At 34.0% G+C, this 22,810-nt stretch overlaps 1 long non-coding RNA gene across 1 annotated transcript; it reads left to right on the top strand.

Annotated features, from left to right (window-relative positions):
• Window positions 1-810: 810 nt before the first annotated feature.
• Window positions 811-2,674, top strand: LOC128291783 (uncharacterized). Its single transcript, XR_008281671.1, has 2 exons — window positions 811-1,224; window positions 1,963-2,674. It is a non-coding gene; the product is annotated as an uncharacterized LOC128291783 (long non-coding RNA).
• Window positions 2,675-22,810: the final 20,136 nt, after the last annotated feature.

The following is a 22,810-nucleotide window of genomic DNA, read 5'->3' as shown; positions in this document are numbered from 1 at the left end:
TGTAAAAGAACATATACCTTTCATCAAGATCTCGAACGATGTCCCTCACTTTCAAATATGATCTGATGCACCTGTAATGAGTCCTTCAAACAACATTTATACAAGAATTAATGGTTGGATTTGAGATTAATCAAAGATTACTAAGAATTTCGACAAGACTTGTATAAGATCTATTAATTCGAACGAAAGATTTATATCAAATGTAAATACTATGAGAATTTAGGATTAATTATCGGGATTGAATTAAACTTACCGATTCTTGGCAAGGATTAAGAATGTTTCTAATGGCGACTATGAAACTGCTTGAAAAATGTATTAAATCGAGAATAGATTTTGATTCGGGAAACAAAGAAAATATTTAGCAAAAAAATAACGTGAAATATGATGCAAAAGAAATGAGAATGAAAGAAAAGAAAGAAGAAATATGGTGTAATAGCCCGTTTTTAGGGTTAATCAGAACAGTGGTTTTGGGGCCACTAAATCCGATGAGTAGGTTTGTAAATATTATATTTAATATTTATGAGTTAATTGCGAGTTTAAAAAAGGTTTTTGATATTGTGATTTTTGTTTTATAAGTGATTTATTAAGCTCAAGTGGTATGACCCTAAGGTCAAGTGGGTTTAGAAAATGAGGTATCGAGACCTCATTTCTATAAACCAAGTCGTAAATATTTTATAAATATTTACGAGTGTAATAAGATGATATTAAAGTTTCGTTGAAAAATTTTATTGTTTTGATAGTTAATTAAGCAAAAAGGACTAAATTATAAAAGCGTAAAAGTTGTGTTCTATAAGTTAAAGATATTAAATAGTTATGGAATTAAATAGTGGGAGTCCTTAAGTGGTAATTATTCCATTATTGTTGATAGTGGAATTCCATGGCTTGGTATAATGGAAATTATTAATGTATATTAAGGTTAAATATGGTATTTGGTAATTATAAAAAAAAAAGAGAGACCTAAATAGAGGTCTAAAATCCAATTCAATTTTTGAAGGAATGAACAACTTTACCTCCGGGGACCCCTTGTTGATTTTCGATCTCCTCAGATCTGCTCTGGAATCCACACCATATGCCTCCGTTTCTTTCCATTTTAGTTTTCCACTTTGTCTCTTTCTATTCTTTTTGTTGTCATTTACTGTTTGTTTATTGAGAAATTCTTTCCTTGAAAGCGATTTACTGGGTTGATTCCGGATCTGGATTTGCATGTATAAAATATTATAGAATGTTAGTTTCTGAAATTTTGATTTACCAGATTTACTCACGAAGTTGTAGTTCTGCTTGTATTTTGATCGATGTATTTATAGGCTTGAGTTAATTTTGGTTTTTCATTTTACTCTAGCTGTTTTGAACCAATCGTTTTTTTTAATGATTGTTATCATGCATTATTTTATTTCATTACCGTTAACTTTAGTCTCTGATTTGTAAATTGGATTAATAGGTCGTTGTTAAGTTAATAGTTTAATAGTGGTTATAATTTAACGAGAATGACAATCTGTTCATTATAGCTTCTTTGGCTTTAACATTTTAATTTATTTCATTTTCCTGGACGTGCGTTCCTTTCATGTCTCTCCTTGATTTTCTTATATAAATATGGCTGCCTATACAAAACGGTTTTCCAGTCCTCATACCTGCACAGTTCTTTCGAAATGATAATTATTGTAATTGTAGGAATTGGATGAACAACTTAGAGATTGATATCAAGTCGAATACTAACTGTGTAGGAATCACCTATGTTTGTGTTCTAATTATTTGCTAAAGTGGAGGAAAATGTTTGAACTCTTTCAGTGAATTCATGTGCTTTATTTATTTATTATTACCATTAATGAGAGGTGTAGTTACTCCGGCATCATTAATATCTGCTCATCTTTCATCTTTTGTTTTCATATACTCTTAAATGCATTATATTTGTTGCAATTTCCTTAACTAAAAAAAAATTACTGCTGAATTAATGGTGTAATTCAGATCTGAATAGTCAATATGGGAGGAGGGTTCAGAGTACTGCATCTGGTTAGACCATTTCTTTCATTTCTGCCTGAAGTTCAGAGTGCTGACAGGAAAATTCTTTTAGAGAGAAGGTCATCTGCACTGTCGTCTCCCTCTTCATCTTTTTGGTGTGCGTCAGCTTCCACTATATGGAATACACTCTCGACAGTGCTGATCCTTTCTATTGGATGCGTGTTATCCTTGCATCAAACCGTGGAACTGTTATGGAACTTGGTATTACCCCCATTGTGACATCTGGATTGGTGATGCAACTCCTGGCTGGTTCAAAAATCATCGAGGTGGACAACAGTGTTCGTGAGGAGCGAGCACTCCTATTGGCAAAAGTAGAATTCGGATTTGGATCGGGGGGAAAATCAAAATGGTCGACTAGTCGTCTCGTTCCGATTATCGTCTTCCGAGATAAGTCCTTAAGTAATTATATTTGATTTGCTGTGCGCTTAAGATTATATAATATGATAAGTAATTATTTGATGTTTATAAGTTCGATTTGCAATAAGTATATTGAATTTCGGCTATAAAGCCGAATATGAAATGGATGATTTATGTATATAATGTGGCCGAATGACTATTAAGTGATGATGTGAAAGTGTGTAATATGTGTATACAATTTTATTGTACTTGTTTGTATATAGTCGAATGGTTATTAAAAGTGAAACTAGTATAATGAAAAGATTATGTGTTCCTTGTGTATGATTATTGAACCCAAAGTTAAAAGGTAGGTGTACATTTTGTGCTTATATTCGAATGAAGCAATTAAATTGCTAATGTGAAATGTTATGTGAAATGTGTTAACATGTGAACAAATATGCAAGACACTGGAAATGTATCCGGGCTAAAGTCCCGCAGAGCTTCGTCTTTGAAATATATCCGGCCAAAGTCCCGAGCTTCGTCTTTGAAATGTATCCGGGCCAAAGTCCCGCAGCTTCGTCTTTGAAATGTATCCGGCCAAAGTCCCGAGCTTCGTCGGAAATGTATCCGTTAAAGTCCCGAGCTTTGTCTTGGTAATATAATTTCGGTTTTATACCTAGTAGGCCAAGTGCCGATGAATTTGATAAAAGTATACAATTACAAGATCCTACACTAAGTTGACAAATTGAAAGTGCATTACATATTAAGTTGGCCAGGTATGTATCATGTACGCGTATGCGATTTTGATTTGAATTAAATTATAAATATATAAAGTGATGCATCTGTGAATAAGTGTTATGACTATAAATGTGATTGTGATATATTTGATAAATGTGTGAAGTTATGTGAAGTGATTCTATGTTTACATTCAAATATAAACACTTGGTCCTTGTGGAAAGGTTTGTGGAAGTATATGATTTTATTTTTAGGTGATTACGATCTTGGAAAATTAAATGTGAATATGATATTGTATTTCATTCGTTTCAATTGAACTAAAGCTGATAGTGAAGCATTTTAATGCCTATGTTATATGAGTTCGATCTTGAATGACATGATATACATGTTTAGATAATTTGAATGCAAGGAATGTGTGAAAGAGCAAATTTGTAATAAATCTGCTTGGGACAGCAACTGTAGTGTGAGTTTGGAAAATCACCATAAATTGTGGTAATTGAATTAGAAGCTGAATAAATTATGAAATTAAAGCTTAATGAGTCTAGTTTCTTATAAAAGAAACCTGTAAGCAAAAGAATTTTAGATAATGAGATACTTGAAGTGGAGTGAGACAGAGTCAAAATGACTTTGAAATCCCCTATTCTGTCTTTAGAAAATAATTGTAAATTGTACAATGATGATTATAAGATAAAATTTATATTCTTAGACTCCTTAATGAGTCTAGTTTCAAATGAAGTAAACGATAACATATTTCGAATTCTGTACAATGAGAAAATTGATTTGTAGTGAAGAGTGGTCAGAATAGTCAAACAGTAAAATAGGGGAAACTTTAATAAAAATATGGTATTTATTGGTAAAACCAAAAATTCTGAAAATTTTATGGATGGAAGATATATAAGTATATTTTCATAAAAAATTAACGGCAGTTTATTTGGAGTTTCTTATCTCCAGTTATAAATAATTTAGTGACTATTGCTCAGGAAAACAGCTTGTAGTTAATTTGTGATTTTGTTGCAAACATGGTTAAAACTAGTTAATGAGATACTTTTCGAGTTCTTATGATCTTATTTGTGATTTCAATATTTTGTTTTAATTGAGTTCAGATTCAAGTGAGGTGAATTTGCTAAATATGCATTATGTTCATGGATGCTTGGCCGAAATGGCAATTACCTAGGAATGATTTCTTAAAAATTTGAAATAATCGATCTATAAGTAAATTAATTGTTTGCATTGCTTAAAACTTACTAAGCATTGAAGCTTACTCCGTGTTCTCTTTTCCATTCCTTATAGGTTAATCCTTTAGTTCGAGTTGGAAGAGCTGGAGATATCATCACACTATCGAGTCATTATGTGAGTTAAGAAGATGGTATGTCATCATGATTTAAGGCATGCATAGGATAGACTATAGGTAGAATGATATTTTGACTTTGTATACATTATAGCCATGTGAAGATGGCTCGTTTATTTTGTTTAGAGAAGCCTTATAATTGAACTAATGTGTTAAAATGTTTTAGTTATAACTTGATAGAAGTTTTGTTCAGTCAAGTAATACCTCATAACCTTATTCCGGCAACGGATATGGGTTAGGAGCGTTACATTTAGTGGTATCAGAGCTATGGTTTAGTCGATTCTCGGACTAACCTAGCATGTGTGAGTCTAGCTATACATGCCATATTACTACTCGTCATAGTGTGACATCTCCCGGCTCTAACGAAGTTGTTTTGTAAGACAGATATGCTTTCCAACTGAGTTAATTCTGATAGTGCAGAATGTTATACTCAGATGTTTAAGTGAAAATGTGTTGGTGATGAGTTGAAACTCATAAAAGGTATGAATTAGAGTGCATGATATTCTGCTATTGATAAATGTTATAATTATATGAGTATATGAGTTGTGATGTGGGTAAATGATGGTTGTGTGAATATTTTGACTTAGAATTTATGATTTGATTTAGCGTATGAGCTATGTGTTAAGTACCAAGTGATCATAAGTAAATTATTGCTAGATGTTTGAGAATGCAGAATTAGTAATGAACTATTCGTTCATAATAGTATGTGTGATGTGTATGCTTACGTAAGTGTTAAAATTGTTGGCTTTACAACCCTCACCCCCTCATCAGTAAAGCATTGTAATGAGATCCGTACTATATGGATTAAATACGCTTACGAGTGTGAAATTACAGAGTTTCGCGGTTGAAAGATTAGTATTGTGATCATATAAGAGAATGAGTCCGCAAGTGAAGACAGTAACAGAAAAGATATTGGATCATGTTGAAGACCATTCGTTATATGCCAATTCACTGTTAAAGAAGAAGTTGAATTCGATGAGATGAAAGTATGCAGGTATGATGTCTAAAGAACGTATTAACTGGAAGTTTTTCTAAATTGATTTCATTAGTAATGGGATATTGTGAAATCGGTGATGATAGAATTAGACAAGAGGATAATGTTTGAATTGAAATGATAGTGAGTGCGAGTGGTTATAGTCGGTAGTTACTACATTTTCTTCGGGCAAATAATTATAGTCTTGAGGTTCGGAGCGAGAATCTTTATGTGTTTTACGATCGACAATCATGTGATTAATCTTATCAAATGATGAGTAGTTATTGGTGAGCTAGAGACTAAATTGATGTTTAATAAGCAAATTTGTGAGGCTAAGAGGTCATCGTTGAATTACAAGTTAAAAAGGGTACAACGTAAATTGATTTCTGATTTAGAATTTTAGATTGGAACCGACAATCATTCGTTTTGTCGAGATAGAGTTCGTGTATTGAGAAATCTAGAGATTTTACAACAATTGTGACATCTAGCACGTGGTGATTATCTTTCCGCATGGGAGTACTAAAAGAGTACCGCTTTTATTGTTCAAATGGAGACACGAGGATTATATCATGTTACTAAAATAAACTCATGTGAGCTTTGAGTATGGAGTTACTTTGTCACACTGCTTTTCTAGAACTTGAAAGCAACCGAGAAAGACATTTATTATTGGTTAAGTTTTCGTATAATAATAATGGTTATGAGATGAATGTTAAGATAGCATTGTATGAGAGGGTATGGTTGCAATTCTTGAACTTTGTTGTATTGAATTGAATTTTGATAAAAAGAATTTCGGGGTTGATGTGATTGGAAAGAGTGAGGAAATAAAAGTAATTCGTGACCGCCTAAAAGCGGTTTGATTAGCGTAAAATATATGTGGGCTTGATGTGCAAAAGCATTGAATTTTCAATTAGAAAATTGAGTATTTGTGAAAGTATTATAGTGGGAGTAGAATTTTTCGATTTAGCTATAAAGAGAAGTTGAGTTCGCAATTCATCGGATTGAATGAGATTATTAGTACAACTTGGGAAGACCCGTAATGTGTTTCTTATATATATGATGTGATGATACAAATAAGATCATTTATCTATAGTATCTCTTACAGAAGTAGAAACTCAGCTTGCTATGATGTATAGCAAAGAGCAGATCATAATCTTAGCTTATGAGATTGAAAAGTTGAGAAATCTGAGGCTAGGTGAGAAATTGATGCGCCTGGTGAAAGTAAATCTAATTTATTTCCTGGTAAGATTTTCGAGAACGAAAATCCCTAAGGGGGGAGAGTTGTAACAGCCTGTTTTTAGGGTTAATCAGAACAGTGGTTTTGGGGCCACTAAATCCGATGAGTAGGTTTGTAAATATTATATTTAATATTTATGAGTTAATTGTGAGTTTAAAAAAGGTTTTTGATATTGTGATTTTTGTTTTATAAGCGATTTATTAAGCTCAAGTGGTATGACCCTAAGGTCGAGTGGGTTTAGAAAATGAGGTATCGAGACCTCATTTCTATAAACCAAGTCGTAAATATTTTTATAAATATTTACGGAGTGGCAATAAGATGATATTAAAGTTTCGTTGAAAAATTTTATTGTTTTGATAGTTAATTAAGCAAAAAGGACTAAATCGCGCAAAGCGTAAAAGTTTTGTTCTATAAGTTAAAGATATTAAATAGCTATGGAATTAAATAGTGGGAGTCCTTAAGTGGTAATTATTCCATAATTGTTGATAGTGGAATTCCATGGCTTGGTATAATGGAAATTATTAATGTATATTAAGGTTAAATATGGTATTTGGTAATTATAATAAAAAAAAAAGAGAGACCTAAATAGAGGTCTAAAATCCAATTCAATTTTGAAGGAATGAACAACTTTACCTCCGGGACCCCTTGTTGATTTTCGATCTCCTCGGATCCGCTCTGGAATCCACACCATATGCCTCCGGTTCTTTTCATTTTAGTTTTCCACTTTGTCTCTTTCTATTCTTTTTGTTGTCATTTCTTGTTTGTTTATTGAGAAATTCTTTCCTTGAAAGCGATTTGTTGGGTTGATTCTGGATCTGGATTTGCATGTATAAAATATTATAGAATGTTAGTTTCAAATTTTGATTTACCGATTTACTCACGGAGTTGTAGTTCGCTTGTATTTTGATCGATGTATTTATAGGCTTGAGTTAATTTTGGTTTTCATTTTACTCTAGTTGTTTTGAACCAATCGTTTTTTTAATGATTGTTATCATGCATTATTTTATTTCATTACCGTTAACTTTAGTCTCGATTTGTAAATTGGATTAATAGGTCGTTTGTTAAGTTAATAGTTTAATAGTGGTTATAATTTAACGAGAATGACAATCTGCTCATTATAGCTTCTTTGGCTTTAACATTTTAATTTATTTCATTTCCACGGACGTGTGTTCCTTTCATGTCTCGCTTGATTTTCTTATATAAATATGGTCGCCTATACAAAACGGTTTTCCAGTCCTCATACCGCAGTTCTTTCAAATGATAATTATTGTAATTGTAGGAATTGGATGAACAACTTAGAGATTGATATCAAGTCGAATACTAACGTGTAGGAATCACCTATGTTTGTGTTCTAATTATTTGCTAAAGTGGAGGAAAATGTTTGAACTCTTTCGGTGAATTCATGCGCATTATTTATTTATTATTACTATTAATGAGAGGTGTAGTTACTCCGCATCATTAATATCTCGCTCATCTTTCATCTTTTGTTTTCATATACTCTTAAATGCATTATATTTGTTGCAAGTTCCTTAACTAAAAAAATTACTGCTGAATTAATGGTGTAATTCAGATCCGAATAGTCAATATGGGAGGAGGGTTCAGATCTGCATCCGGTTAGACCATTTCTTTCATTTCTACTGAAGTTTAGAGTCTTGACAGAAAATTCCTTTTAGAGAGAAGGTCATCTGACCGTCGTCTCCTCTTCATCTTTTTGGTGTGCGATCGACTTCCACTATATGGAATACACTCTACGACAGTGTTGATCCTTTCTATTGGATGCGTGTTATCCTTGCATCAAACCGTGGAACTGTTATGGAACTTGGTATTACCCCATTGTGACATCCGGATTGGTGATGCAACTCTGGCCGGTTCAAAATCATCGAGGTGGACAACGGTGTTCGTGAGGATCGAGCACTCTTATTGGCAAAAGTAGAATTCGGACTTGGATCGGGGAAAATCAAAATGGTCGACTAGTCGTCTCGTTCCGATTATCGCCTTCCGAGGTAAGTCCTTAAGTAATTATATTTGATTTGTTTGCGCTTAAGATTATATAATATGATAAGTAATTATTTGATGTTTATAAGTTCGATTTGCAATAAGTATATTGAATTTCGCTATAAAGCCAATATGAAATGGATGATTTATGTATATAATGTGGCGAATGACTATTAAGTGATGATGTGAAAGTGTGTAATATGTGTATACAATTTTATTGTACTTGTTTGTATATAGTCGAATGGTTATTAAAAGTGAAACTAGTATAATGAAAAGATTATGTGTTCCTTGTGTATGATTATTGAACCCAAAGTTAAAAGGTAGGTGTACATTTTGTGCTTATATTCGAATGAAGCAATTAAATTGCTAATGTGAAATGTTATGTGAAATGTGTTAACATGTGAACAAATATGCAAGACATCGAAATGTATCCGCTAAAGTCCCGCAGCTTCGTCTTTGAAATATATCCGCCAAAGTCCCGAGCTTCGGTCTTTGAAATGTATCCGCCAAAGTCCCGCAGCTTCGTCTTTGAAATGTATCCGCCAAAGTCCCGAGCTTCGTCTTTGAAATGTATCCGCTAAAGTCCCGCAGCTTCGTCTTTGAAATGTATCCGCCAAAGTCCCGAGCTTCTTGGGAAATGTATTCGTTAAAGTCCCGAGCTTTGTCTGGTAATATAATTTCGGGTTTTATACCTAGTAGGCCAAGTGCCGATGAATTTGATAAAAGTATACAATTACAAGATCCTACACTAAGTTGACAAATTGAAAGTGCATTACATATTAAGTTGGCCAGGTATGTATCATGTATGCAGTATGCGATTTTGATTTGAATTAAATTATAAATATATAAAGTGATGCATCTGTGAATAAGTGTTATGACTATAAATGTGATTGTGATATATTCGATAAATGTGTGAAGTTATGTGAAGTGATTCTATGTTTACATTCAAATATAAACACTTGGTCCTTGTGGAAAGGTTTGTGGAAGTATATGATTTTATTTTTAGGTGATTACGATCTTGGAAAATTAAATGTGAATATGATATTGTATTTCATTCGTTTCAATTGAACTAAAGTGATAGTGAAGCATTTTAATGCCTATGTTATATGAGTTCGATCTTGAATGACATGATATACATGTTTAGATAATTTGAATGCAAGGAATGTGTGAAAGAGCAAATTTGTAATAAATCGCTTGGGACAAGAATCGTAGTGTGATTTTGGAAAATCACCATAAATTATGGAAATTGAATTAGAAGATGAATAAATTATGAAATTAAAGCTTAATGAGTCTAGTTTCTTATAAAAGAAACCGTGTAAGCAAAAGAATTTTAGATAATGAGATATTTGAAGTGGAGTGAGACAGAGTCAAAATGACTTTGAAATCCCATGTTCTGTCTTTAGAAAATAATTGTAAATTGTACAATGATGATTATAAGATAAAATTTATATTCTCAGACTCCTTAATGAGTCTAGTTTCAATATTTTGTTTTAATTGAGTTCAGATTCAAGTGAGGTGAATTTGCTAAATATGCATTATGTTCATGGATGCTTGGCCGAAATGGCAATTACCTAGGAATAATTTCTTAAAAATTTGAAATAATCGATCTATAAGTAAATTAATTGTTTGCATTGCTTAAAACTTACTAAGCATTGAAGCTTACTCCGTGTTCTCTTTTCCATTCCTTATAGGTTTATCCTTTAGTTCGAGTTGGAAGAGCCGAAGATATCATCACACTATCGAGTCATTATGTGAGTTAAGAAGATGGTATGTCATCATGATTTAAGGCATGCATAGGATAGACTATAGGTAGAATGATATTTTGACTTTGTATACATTATAGCCATGCGAAGATGGCTCGCTTATTTTGTTTAGAGAAACCTTATAATTGAACTAATGTGTTGAAATGTTTTAGTTATAACTTGATAGAAGTTTTGTTTAGTCAAGTAATACCTCATAACCTTATTCCGGCAACGGATATGGGTTAGGAGCGTTACATATGGAAAAGAAACAAAATACTAGTTAGGATTGGAAAAGAAAGAAAAATTTAGTTTAATTAGGAGAAAATTAATTAAGGCCTTGTTTAGCATTGCTATGGAGAAGCACATTTAGAAGCAAAGTTGTGTTAAACAAGCAACTTTTGATTGAAATTTTTGACTTTTCAAAAGTACTTTTGGCCAAATGGAGAAGCTAAAATTTTTAGTTTTTCTTCTCCCAAAATCACTTTCAAAACTTAATTACTTTTTCAACCCTCCAACACATGGTACTTTCCCTTCTCTGGTTCTATCTTCTCTTTCATTTTCTTTGCTTCTTCCATTTTCTCCAAGGTTTTTGTTGCTCTCTCCCCCTCTTTCTTTCTACTCCCCTAATCCCATATTCTCATTTCAACTCCTCATCTAACTTTCTCGTTTTCCCCTATTTCAAGTTAAGCTCTTTTTTGTTGCTGCTAAGTTTGGTTGCTCCCCATTTCAGGTTAACTTTCTCGTTTCACTTTTGATTTTCTTGGGTTTTCTGTTTGGTTACTGAGTTTGATTCTTTTGTTGGGTTTTTCGTTTTTCCCCTTTTCACTTTGATTCTTTTGATGGTATTTTCTCCTTTGATTTGTTGGATTGTATCCCATCAATACCTTTTAGAGTTTTGTTTTATGCTATGCTAAAACTTTCAAAGAACATACACGGTTAAAAGTTCATTTCAAAGAACATAAACGATTAGAAGTTCCTTTTTTTCAATCTTGTTTAACACTTGAATTTGCATATTCTTGCCTTTAAAAGTTCTTGTTTAGACTCAATGGACCACTTTTTTTTCCTAGAAGCAATTCCCAAACCTTCTATGATGAGCATTTGACTGCAATTTGTTTCAAAAGAACATACCTTATCATCTAGTGTTTATAGCTTGTGGAATACAAGATTTGGAAGATAGCTGGATATAGTGGTAGTTATAGAAAACCTTATTTTGAATTTGGCAAGAGCTACAGTGATATTGACTTGGAAATCAACAAGTAATTCATATTTCTGTTGGCCAGGCTAGCCACTTTAGTTTTAGATAAGAATCCTTTCACTGTATGTTATAAGCTTTGATGTTCTCTTTATGGCATGTAATTATTTATATGATTGTTATTTCGTAAATTACTACTGTGGATAAACCTTATATCTAATATACTAGACATTGTGATGATAGCAAATTTTTTCAATTTTAAAATTATATTAGAAAAATGAAATGAATTAGGATATTGCAAAGGAGTAATCACTTTGATAATAATTATTATTTAATGAAATTTCCTACAACGGTGGCGTTAGTCTGTTTGGATTCTCTTATTTTCATCAACATCCTGATATGCTTATAAAAGTAATCTAAGAAAATCAGTGCCATAGTTGTCTATTTCTCCAAGTTTCACTTTTTCTTCTCTTTTCTTAATGATGTCCTTCATAGAGTTATGTATTACACTTAAAAGCTTGTCTGCTTCAATCTCATCAGAAGTTTTCCAAATTTTATTGCAAAAAAAAAAAAAACATGTATTGTTATTTGCAACAACAAAAGGGACGAAAAAATTATGAGTGAAAACTCTCGAGTATAAAGGTTTGTATTTTTCCCCTTCATGAAAAATTTCACATTTAATGAGCAAGGTGCCATTGGTAACCAACAAAACATCTTCTGACTGGCATTTATATCTCACCAACTAATGCTCTCAGTCCATTTACTTCCCAACCAAACTTCTTTTATCCAAAGCCATAAGTAAAAAAACAAACATAATTAGAAGACAAAAATTTTACATGTAATGAAATGAAAGTTGAAAGAGATGTAGTAATAATTTTATATATAAGACTGCTTGGACCTATTAAAAAAAGCATCTTCATATTCCAATTCTTATACAACTTTGTTTATTGTGTCTGCTTTATTCAAAAACACCATGTTGAAGGTTCCATTCCATTCTCTTGATACCCTAGTTAGCTTACTATATTTGCGCTTTTCATTTATGTAATTTGATGTTTGTTCTATGAAAGTATTTAATTTTGAACTCACCAATTCCTGCTCTGCCATTCTTTCACTGTAGCCTGCACTGAAATTATGTAAATTTTTATATAAATTCTGCACATAAATTTTTGATCTGTTGTGTCAAAAGGGCAGGTAGAAGATAATTTTTATATAAATTCTGCACATAAAATTTTGGTGAGAATAGATGAGTACTTCAGCAATTGAAGTTATTAGTGAAAAGGTCAAAGTAATGTGGCATAAGAGATTGATAGAAATATTCTATGATATTTGTATTAAAGAGATATTGAAAGACAATAGACCTGGTACTCATTTCACAAAAGATGGATGGTTGAAAATAATGACCAACTTCGAGAAAGAAATAGGTAAGGCTTATTCACAAAAACAACTTAAAAATAGGTGGGGTGCCTTGAAAAAAAGAATGGAAGGCTTGGAAGAAACTTAAAGGAGAGATACTAGTCTAGGGTGGAGTCTTATAAAAAGAACCGTTGATGTATCAAATGATTGGTGGGAGAGTAGGCTAAAGGTACATTAATAATTCTTAACATTTTTGTTTTTTTCTTATTTATGAGTTATTGATAATTTCTTATTAAACTACCAATTTATACGTAGGTTGTGCCTAAAGTTAAAAAATTTAAAGCATTGGGCATTGACCCTGAATTTGAAAGGAAATTGGATTAGATGTTCATAGGGGTAATTGCAACTGGTGATAAAGCATGGACACCTTCTTCTACTACACTCCGTAGTGAATTTTTTCAGGATGTTGACAATGACATACCTAAAGAGAATGAGGAAGAAAATGTGAGAAATGATGTTCACATTGATGGAAATAGTCGAAAAAGAAAAACACCTATGATTTCTACTTCACATTTTAAAACTGGAAGGAAGAAATCCTTAAAGCAAATTGGAGGGGCTGTAAGATTGTCCAATCAAATTGAAAAATTATGCAGTGCAGCTGACAATATGAGTCAAGCCATATTTAGTTTGACTCTAGTATGGATCCATATGATATTCCATAAGCAGTCAAAGTACTTGATAGTATGTCAGAGGAAGTTCCAGAAGCTAGTCCACTATACTTTTTCTCACTGAACTTATTACTCAATAAGGACAAGCAAATTATGTTTTTATCAATTAATCCTAACATTAGAGTTTTGTTGCTTAAGACTAGACCTATTCATGGGCCAGGCCACCTGCCGGACCTGAAGGCTTGCCCGAAAAGTGAGAGCGTTTGAGCAAAAATATAGACTCGAAAAATGGGCTTGGGCAAAAAATAAGGCCATTTTTAAAAATAAGCTGGGCCTAGGGCAAGACATTTTTTGCCTGAGCCCGGCCTGGCCTGACTCGACCCGAATTCACTAAATGACAAAAAAGATACGCTATTTTTTGTTATTTTAATGATATTTTCTTGTTGTTTTCTCCCTATTATGCTACCATTTCACTATTATATTGCTACTATTTTGTTGTTATTATTTGGATATTATATAACACTTGTTTTATTGTTAAATTTGTTATTATTTTAGAGACATTTTCTTGTTAAGTTGCATTTATCTTAGTATTATTTAAATATACATATTTTTTAAAATTTATTTCTAATTTGTTCGGAAATATTTATTTTAATGTTTTTAGTACTTTTGATGTATTATATATATGTAAAAATAATATAATATAAAAAATTTAATATTGGCGGGCCAGGTCGAGCCTAGGTTTTAGCATTTTTATCAGGGTTAGGCCTAACAAATGGACTTAATTTTTTTGCTTGGACCTGGCCCGACTAAGCCCATGATCACCTCTACTTAAGACGAAATGGAGGAGAGTTGAAAATTTTCTAGCCTTCTAGGGTCTAGAGATATCTACTATGCGACTAAACAACAATGCTAAACTAGTTTTTATCAGTAGTTATTTATGTTTGGTTTTTGGTTATTGAATTTATGTTCTATTTATTTATGTGTAATCTAATTTTATCAATAGTTGTTTATGTTTGATTTTAGATATAAAATTTTTCACAGGTGATGAGTATTGTTGACAATTCCAGCTGTGATGAAAGTAATGATGAAAAGGAGAAGAAAGAGATTTTATAACGAATGGAATGTTTTAACCGATTATTTGTTGTTGCATCTTCTTCTTTGCAATTATATTATGAGAAGTTTATATTGAAGCAACCATGCACGGATTCAAAACAATCAGGTGAGGCATGAATCTGAGAGATCCTTGACGGTCATAGATTACGTTGTCTAATTAATTTTAGGATGTCAAAAATTGTATTCATAAGTTTGTTTAGAGTTTTGGAGACAAGATACAAATTTCAAACTTCAAGACACATATCTTCTAGTGAAATATGGGAATTTTTTTGTACATCTTGGGCACTGGTGCAAAAGTTTCTCAATGTTAAGAAAGACTTTAAAGGTCTGGAGCAATAATAAGTCGATACTTTACAATTGTACTTGAGAAAGTTTCAAAGATGGTCATTGATCTAATTGCACCCGATGATTTTTTTTAGCTTAATACCCGAATAAATACATAATGATTCTAGATATATGCTACATTTTAGGGTTAAAATTTAATATTATATTATTATATTTTAATAATTTTTATTGATTAAAATATGCATAAACTAATATGATTATTTGTTCAGGATTAAATAGGTGTAATTGATGGTATTCATATTATCGCTATTCTTCCACCAAATGAACAATTTCCCTACATTGGAAGAAAATGTGTCCTGACTTAGAATGGTATGACAATATGTGATTTTATTATGTGTTTTGCCTTTGTTATGATTGGATGGGAAGGATCGTCGCATGACACTAGAATATTTCTTGATGTAATTCGAGATTCAAAATACAAATTTTTGCACCCACCAAATGGTAAGATATTTCATTTATTTCTTTTTTAAAATAATACATTATAAGTTCTTTAATTGATGATTTTTTAAAAAATAAACAACTTTTGAATTAATTATTTATCATATTATGGCATGTAGGAAAATATTATCTTGTTGATTCTGGATATCCTCAAATGAAAGGTTATCTTGGACCATATAGAGGACAACGATATCATTTTCTTGACTTTCATAGAGGTAGATCTATATCTGGTAAAGAAGAGATATTCAGTCATTCACATTCATTATTATGTAGTGTGATTGAACCAACTTTTGATTTTTTTTTAAAAAAATTGGGTATTTTAAGGGATATGCCGAGTTATAGTTTTGAAAAGAAAACGATAATCGTTGTTGCTACAACGGCAGTACACAATTTTATCTGAAAACATGTCGGTCGAAATGATACAAATTTTATGGAATACGAAAATATTAATAGAGCATATGAGAATATTATTGATCCAGAAGATGTGCATGATGGAGAAAGTGATGATGATGGTGGTGAATCAAGCAATTCAAGTGGTTTTGAAATGGAATTAACATGAGATGTTATAGCTTCTAGTTTCATGAATTCACTTTAAATTGTAAATGCTAATGTAATTTTTTAATATTTATATTTAGTATATAAATATTAAATATAAATATTACCCTTCTTCAAACTTTAATCCAAAGACATGTAATATTTTAATTTGTTAGGTTTATGTTTTCTATGTTATGTTAATATTTAATATGAGTTATATATTCAAATTACATTTTAGAATAAAATAATACAAATGTGTTAAAATCATTAATTAAAAATATTTAATGGTTATATTTAAATATTTAAAATATTATATATTCTAATTAAATTTTATAAATAATTAATATTAATTGCTTAAAAGATTTAAAATTTATATTTCATATATTTAAATATTACAAATAAGTTATAATAAATTATTTTTATATTCTTACTAAAATATCATAATATTAACTAATTTGAACATTATCTAAATGCATATTTGTTACTTTATAATATCATGTCTAAAATAGACATTTTATTTCTTAAAAGTACTTTTTAACAGTAATACTAAACACTTACGCTGCATTTGGTAGGCATGAATAATTAAACGGTTACTGGCTGATTCAATGGTAAACAATCATTCATTAGTTTGATTCACTGGATCCATCATTTGACGAAATCCCATTCATCCCTCATTCCATCTTCTCTCGTAATAGCCATTCCCCACCAGACCCAAAGAATAACAATACATAACCTCCACCAAATAAAGAAAAAACATATCCTCCCATTCTTGCCCTTCATTACTCTTCCTCAGCAAACACCTTAAGCCACCACACACTAGCCTTGTCTCTTCGTTCTTGTTAAACTATTCTCATCACATGTTTCGATGCTTCGACGCTATAGATCCGATCCATCGCACGTGATTAGTCCATCAGAAATTGAAATTCAAGCTAATATGAGTTATGAGGAAGAACCGATCCGTATCCTATCACGGGAAGTGAAAGAATTGCAAAACAAACGGGTTCCGCTAGTGAAAGTGTTATGGCTCAAGCACGGGATAGAAGAAGCTACTTGGGAGACCGAGAACTCTATGAAAGAGCAATATCCAAACCTATTTACCGGTAAGATTTTCGGGGACGAAAATTTCTTAAGTGGGGGAGAGTTGTGACGTCCCTAATTTGACCCTAGTCGGGAAGTGGTGTCAGGACCGTTAAACCGAGTCTTATAAGTAATTAGAAGTTATATTCTATGTTTATGATGTTAGCAAATGCATGTGTGAAAGTTGCATGCATTAATTTGATCATCTCCATGTGAATTTATTTAGATGGACTTATATGAAACATTGTTGAAAGGTGATAGGCCAATCTTCAAAGGTCTAATAGTACATGCATGCAAAAGTATGGTTTTGCATGTCAATTTACCCAAAGAGAGGGAAGTGGCCGGCCATGGTGATGAATATGGGCAAAAGAAAACATGTCTTAAACATGTTTTGCTAGTGGTGGATGTTAGAAATAATAAAATAAGAGTATGGAAAAAAAAATTAATGTTAGTAGGATGAGAAACAAAAAAAAGTGTTCATCTTTCTCCATAGCCCTTGGCCGAATATCCTAAAGAGAGAAAAGAAAAAAATTTGTTCATCTATTTTCACTTCTTGGCCGAAAATACTAAGGAAAAAGGGGGAGGATTTTTGCTTCATGCTTGGGTTGGAAGAGATCTAGAAGGAGATTTGGCTAAGTTTGCATCAAGATTAAGGTATGTATGAGGTTGTGTTAGGAGTTTCATGCATGTTTTGGTTGCTAACTTGATGTGCATGTTAGCCATGGCTCAAATCTTTGTTATGCCATGGAAATGGTATTTGGCCAAAGTTGTTATGGTGATAAAGCCATTGCATGCTAAGTGTAAAGCTTGATGATGATGCATGCAATGATGGATTGTCTACTCTTGAGTAAGATTTTGAGTTTTCTTTTGTTTAATCATGATTGAAGTTGAAAAGGAGCATGATTGTCATATTCGCCATGATGCATTCATAAGCATGGTTCATGCTTCTTGCACGTTAGTTAAAATTTGTGTTTTGGATGGCTATGGACACCTTGAAATTCGCCATGCTCATATATGTATATATATGTTTGCACATGATGTTTGGTTATGAACTAAGTGATGAATATGTTTGTCTAAAGAAGAAGATGTTGAAGAATGAATGTGAAATTGCAAGCACATTCGCCTAGCACACATATGAGTGCTTGATGCTATATTATAAGTTTTGAGCAACAATATGCAAAGCATTAACTAGTAAAATGCATGCTGTTTTGTGAGGTATTAAGTGCATAATTGGCCTCAACATGTACATGAATATTCGGCCTTGGGTAGCCTATTGAAGGCCTTAGCTTTTCCTTGATGCTCGAATAAATTGTATTGAATTGCTTGATGTAGTATAAAATGTGCATGACCATTGTGTATTCAAGCTAAAGAGTGGCCATATGACCATTTAAACTCCTTGTCATATTCGCCATAAGCTAGCACAATGAGGTTTTAATAGATTGAATTTGTTTGAATTAGCTCAAGAGCTAAGAGGGCCACAATTGGACAAGGGAAGGAAAAAGTGATCGAATAGCCGTAAAAGCCGTTCGACAACATCCGAGGTAAGTCCTCAAGAAGTGACCTTAATTGAATTATGTGGAATGAAATATGGATGTATTGATTATTGATTTATGTGTGTATGAGTATTCGAATTCTACCGGGCTAAGTCCCGAAGGCGATTATGCTAATGATTATAATTGTGTTTGAGCCTTAGTAACGAAAATGAAATATGTATGTCCAATGATTATTGATGTATGTGTGCATGAGAAATTGAATGATATCCGGCTAAGCCCGAAGACAATTATGCTGAAATTATATCCGGTTAAGACCAAGGCAATTGTGCTAGCGGCTATATCCGGCTAAGACACGAAGGCATTCGTATGAAGTCATTCTATCCGGCTAAGACCAAGGCATTTGTGCACATGCTTATATCCGGTTATATTCGAAGAATCTTGGGCTGGAGGTGAGTGTTGGTTGCTGTAATAAATTCAATTAGTACACTCGAGAAGCCCAAAGAATAAGGTACGTTTATATGTGCATTGGAAAGTCGACATGTTTGAGCAACATTCGCTCAATCGACTAATGAATTTCAGTTATTGAATTGATTGATACTTTGTGAAAGTATATAATGATGAAGTGTGAAGTAAGAATGTGTATTAATGAAATGATGCATTTGGCTATGTGAATGTATTGCTGTAATTAGAGTTGATTATGTTCCTTGAGACTTACTAAGCATAAAAATGCTTACCCGTTACTTTGGCTCTCTGTTTTATAGATTTCGCTCGATAGCAATCGGATTCGGGATCAATAAAGTCAAGTCATCCACACTATCAACGCCTCTATTTTGGTATAAATTTTGTTTGAACTTTGAAATGGCATGTATAGGACTACCCCTTGTTGGTTTAAAAATGTGGTGATGTATATGTATACGGCCATGCGAAAATGGCTCGTAAAAGGAAGCATGAACTTGGACTATTTTTGGTTTGTATGTATATATATGGTGTCATGATGTGATTATGGATTGGAAATGGGAGTGTTGGTCACATGATCAGCCATTGGTATGGTTAAAATGATCATATATGAACCTATGTATGGCAAGACTAGTTGGTTCATGGAGACTACAAAATAGGTAAGACCTACCTTAAAACAGATGCTGCCAGCTGCAGTGACGTGAATGTGAAAAATCACCAAAATTTGTAGGAATGGTATTAAATAGTGAATAAGCTATGTAAATGAACCTTGATGAGTCTATTTTCATATGGAAGAAACGAAATGGTCATAGGAGTTACATGTTAAGAGATATTAAAGCTATTGTGAGACAGGGCCAGAACGGTTTCTGGGTCCCCTGTCGCAACTTTAAAAATTTACTATAAATTATCCAGAAAGAATTAAGAGTCTTACCTTATATGTACAGATTCAATTTTGAGTCTAGTTTCATTAGAAACAAACGGCACCAGTATTAAATCCCTGTACAGAGAGATATTCAAGTTATAACGCGCAAAAGTCAGAGCAGTCGATCCCTGTAACATGGGTGACTTTAACTAATAAACTGTACCAATTGGCCGAACCAAAAATTCTAGAAGTAAATCCATGGATGGATATATGAGTCTAAATTCAGGGAAAATTTACAAAACCAGTTTCCGAGTTTTGAAACTCGAGATATGATTTTTAAGGCGACGGTGACGCAGTTTTCCAGCCTGACTGGAAATGTCAAATTGGTGGGCAAAACATGTGAACTTAGCTTGTTAACCCCTCGTGTCCGACACCGGCGATGGTCTCGGGTTCGGGGTGTTACAATTTTATTGGTATCAAAGCCAGGTTTAGTCGATTCTAGGACTACCGTGATGTGTTTGGGGTCTATCTATACATGCCATTAAATGATGACTCTATAGTGTGGTGATTTCTGACAATTTGACTTTGTGTTTGTTTATAGCAATGGATCCCGATCCCAACCGAGCGATAGCTGATGATGTGGAGAGTGTGGCGCCTGCTCCCGCGCAAGGGACAGCGCCGGCGGACTCTCAACCTATGGCCAGCAATCCGAATGACGAGGCTAGGCAAGCCTTTTATAGTGTGATGAACGAATGGTTTAATCAATACATTCGAACTAACACGGCTGTTCCACAACCTCCATTCCCGACAAATGCAACCCCCACACCTACAATACCTCCGGTGATGACCAAATAAGGTCAAGTAAGCCCCGATCGATAGGATTCAAAACATGGGGCCACTGAATTTAAGGCTACGGATGATGATGATGCCGAGCGAGCTGAATTTTGGTTGGATAACACTATCCGGTGCTCGATGAGCTATCCTGTACACGATGAGTGCTTAAAGTGTACCATCTCCTTGCTACGTGAGTCCGCCTACTATTGGTGGAGTACTCGACTTCGTGGTACCTAGAGAGCAAGTGACTTGGGAATTCTTTCAAACCGAGTTCAAAAAAGTATATCGATCGAGATTCATCGACCAAAAGCGAAGGAATTCCTTGACCTTAAGCAAGGTTCTATGTCGATTCATCGACTACGAACGAAAATTTGTGAGGCTTAGCCGACGCGAGAATGCATTTCGTCCAAGCCATTATGTGTAAACGCTTGAGGATGGGCTGAATGATGATATAAGGATGTTCGTTGGCATTCTCGAGATACGAGAGTTCGTAGTACTTGTTGAGCGAGCTTGTAAAGTGAAGAGCTTAGAAAGGAGAAACAAAAAGTGATGTGGGAACCGGAGAATTTCGAAAGAGGTCCTCGGAAAGTCTCTTCAACAAGCATCAAAGAGATTTCGAGATGATGCGAGCCGGTCTAGAGGCGTTTGGGCTTTTCTAGACGAGGACGCGATCGACCCTGTGACCACACGAGTCACTTGATCGCCATGGTGGAAATGATCGCCGAGAGAGGGCGAGTGTCCACATTATGGCAAATGGCATTCGGGAGCTGTTGGTTTCGTGATCGCTCCTGCTATAAGTGTGGGTTGGCCGACCACTTTATGAAGGATTGCCCGAGGATGCATGAACAGAATGTAAGTCGAGTGGAAACCCGGTGCTACCATCGCCGAGGTAGGCCACCTAGAAATATGGGCAATGTCGTGGCGGTCGAGAGGATCTAGAGATGCTACCATCGATCCGAGGCTCGTGCTCTGCAAGGACTTATGCCATACGCCGCACGTGAGGATCTGCCTCTCCGGATGTCATTACCGGTACTTTTACTCTTTTCAATACAAATGTGATTGCTTTGATTGACCCCGGTTCTACTCATTCATATATATGTGAAACCTTAGCATCCAAGAAGACTTTGCCTATTGAGTCTCTCGAGTTTGTAATTCGGTGTCAAACCCTTGGGTCATTACGTGCTTGTCAACAAAGTGTGCAAGAAAAGTCCCTAGTGTTCCGAGGTTCTTGTTTTCCGGCGGACTTGATGCTTTTGCCGTTCGATGAGTTCGACGTTATTCTTGGTTTGGATTGGTTGACCATGCACGATGCGGTTGTAAATTGCAAGAGCAAGACTATCGATTTGAGGAGCGCGAATAACAAGATAATTCGGGTTGAGTCTACAGACTTAAAGGGGTTGCCAGCTGTAATATCAGCAATGTTGGCCCAGAAATATGTAAGAAAAGGGTGCGAAGCGTACCTTGCGTACGTGCTCGATGACAAGGAATCAGAAAAGAAACCCGAATTTGTGCCCGTGGTTTGTGAATACCCGGATGTTTTCCCCAAAGAGTTGCCGGGTTTACCACCTGTTCGAGAAATAGAATTTGGCATCGAATTGGTACCTGGTACCACTCCAATTTCGATAGCTCCGTATCGTATGGCACCAACGGAATTAAAGGAGTTGAAAGCTCAGTTGCAAGAATTGGTGGATAGAGGTTTTGCTCGCCCGAGTTTTTCGCCTTGGGGTGCGCCAGTGTTGTTCGTGAAAAAGAAGGATAGAACCATGCGGCTGTGCATCGACTATCGTCAGCTTAATAAAGAATAAATATCCGTTACCACGTATCGGTGACTTGTTCGATCAACTGAAGGGAGCCTCAGTGTTCTCAAAAATAGATTTGAGATCGGGCTATTATCAATTGCGAATCCGAGATTCAGACGTACCCAAGACTGCCTTCAGAACGAGATATGGTCACTATGAGTTCCTAGTGATGCCGTTTGGGCTCACTAATGCCCCTGCGGTATTTATGGATTTAATGAATCGGATCTTCAGACCATATTTGGATCGATTCGTAGTTGTGTTCATTGA

Source organism: Gossypium arboreum, chromosome 4, assembly GCF_025698485.1.
Source record: "Gossypium arboreum isolate Shixiya-1 chromosome 4, ASM2569848v2, whole genome shotgun sequence".
Taxonomy (NCBI): domain Eukaryota; kingdom Viridiplantae; phylum Streptophyta; class Magnoliopsida; order Malvales; family Malvaceae; genus Gossypium; species Gossypium arboreum.
Note: the sequence above shows the minus strand (reverse complement) of the source record. Positions and strands in the feature narration are given on the sequence as shown.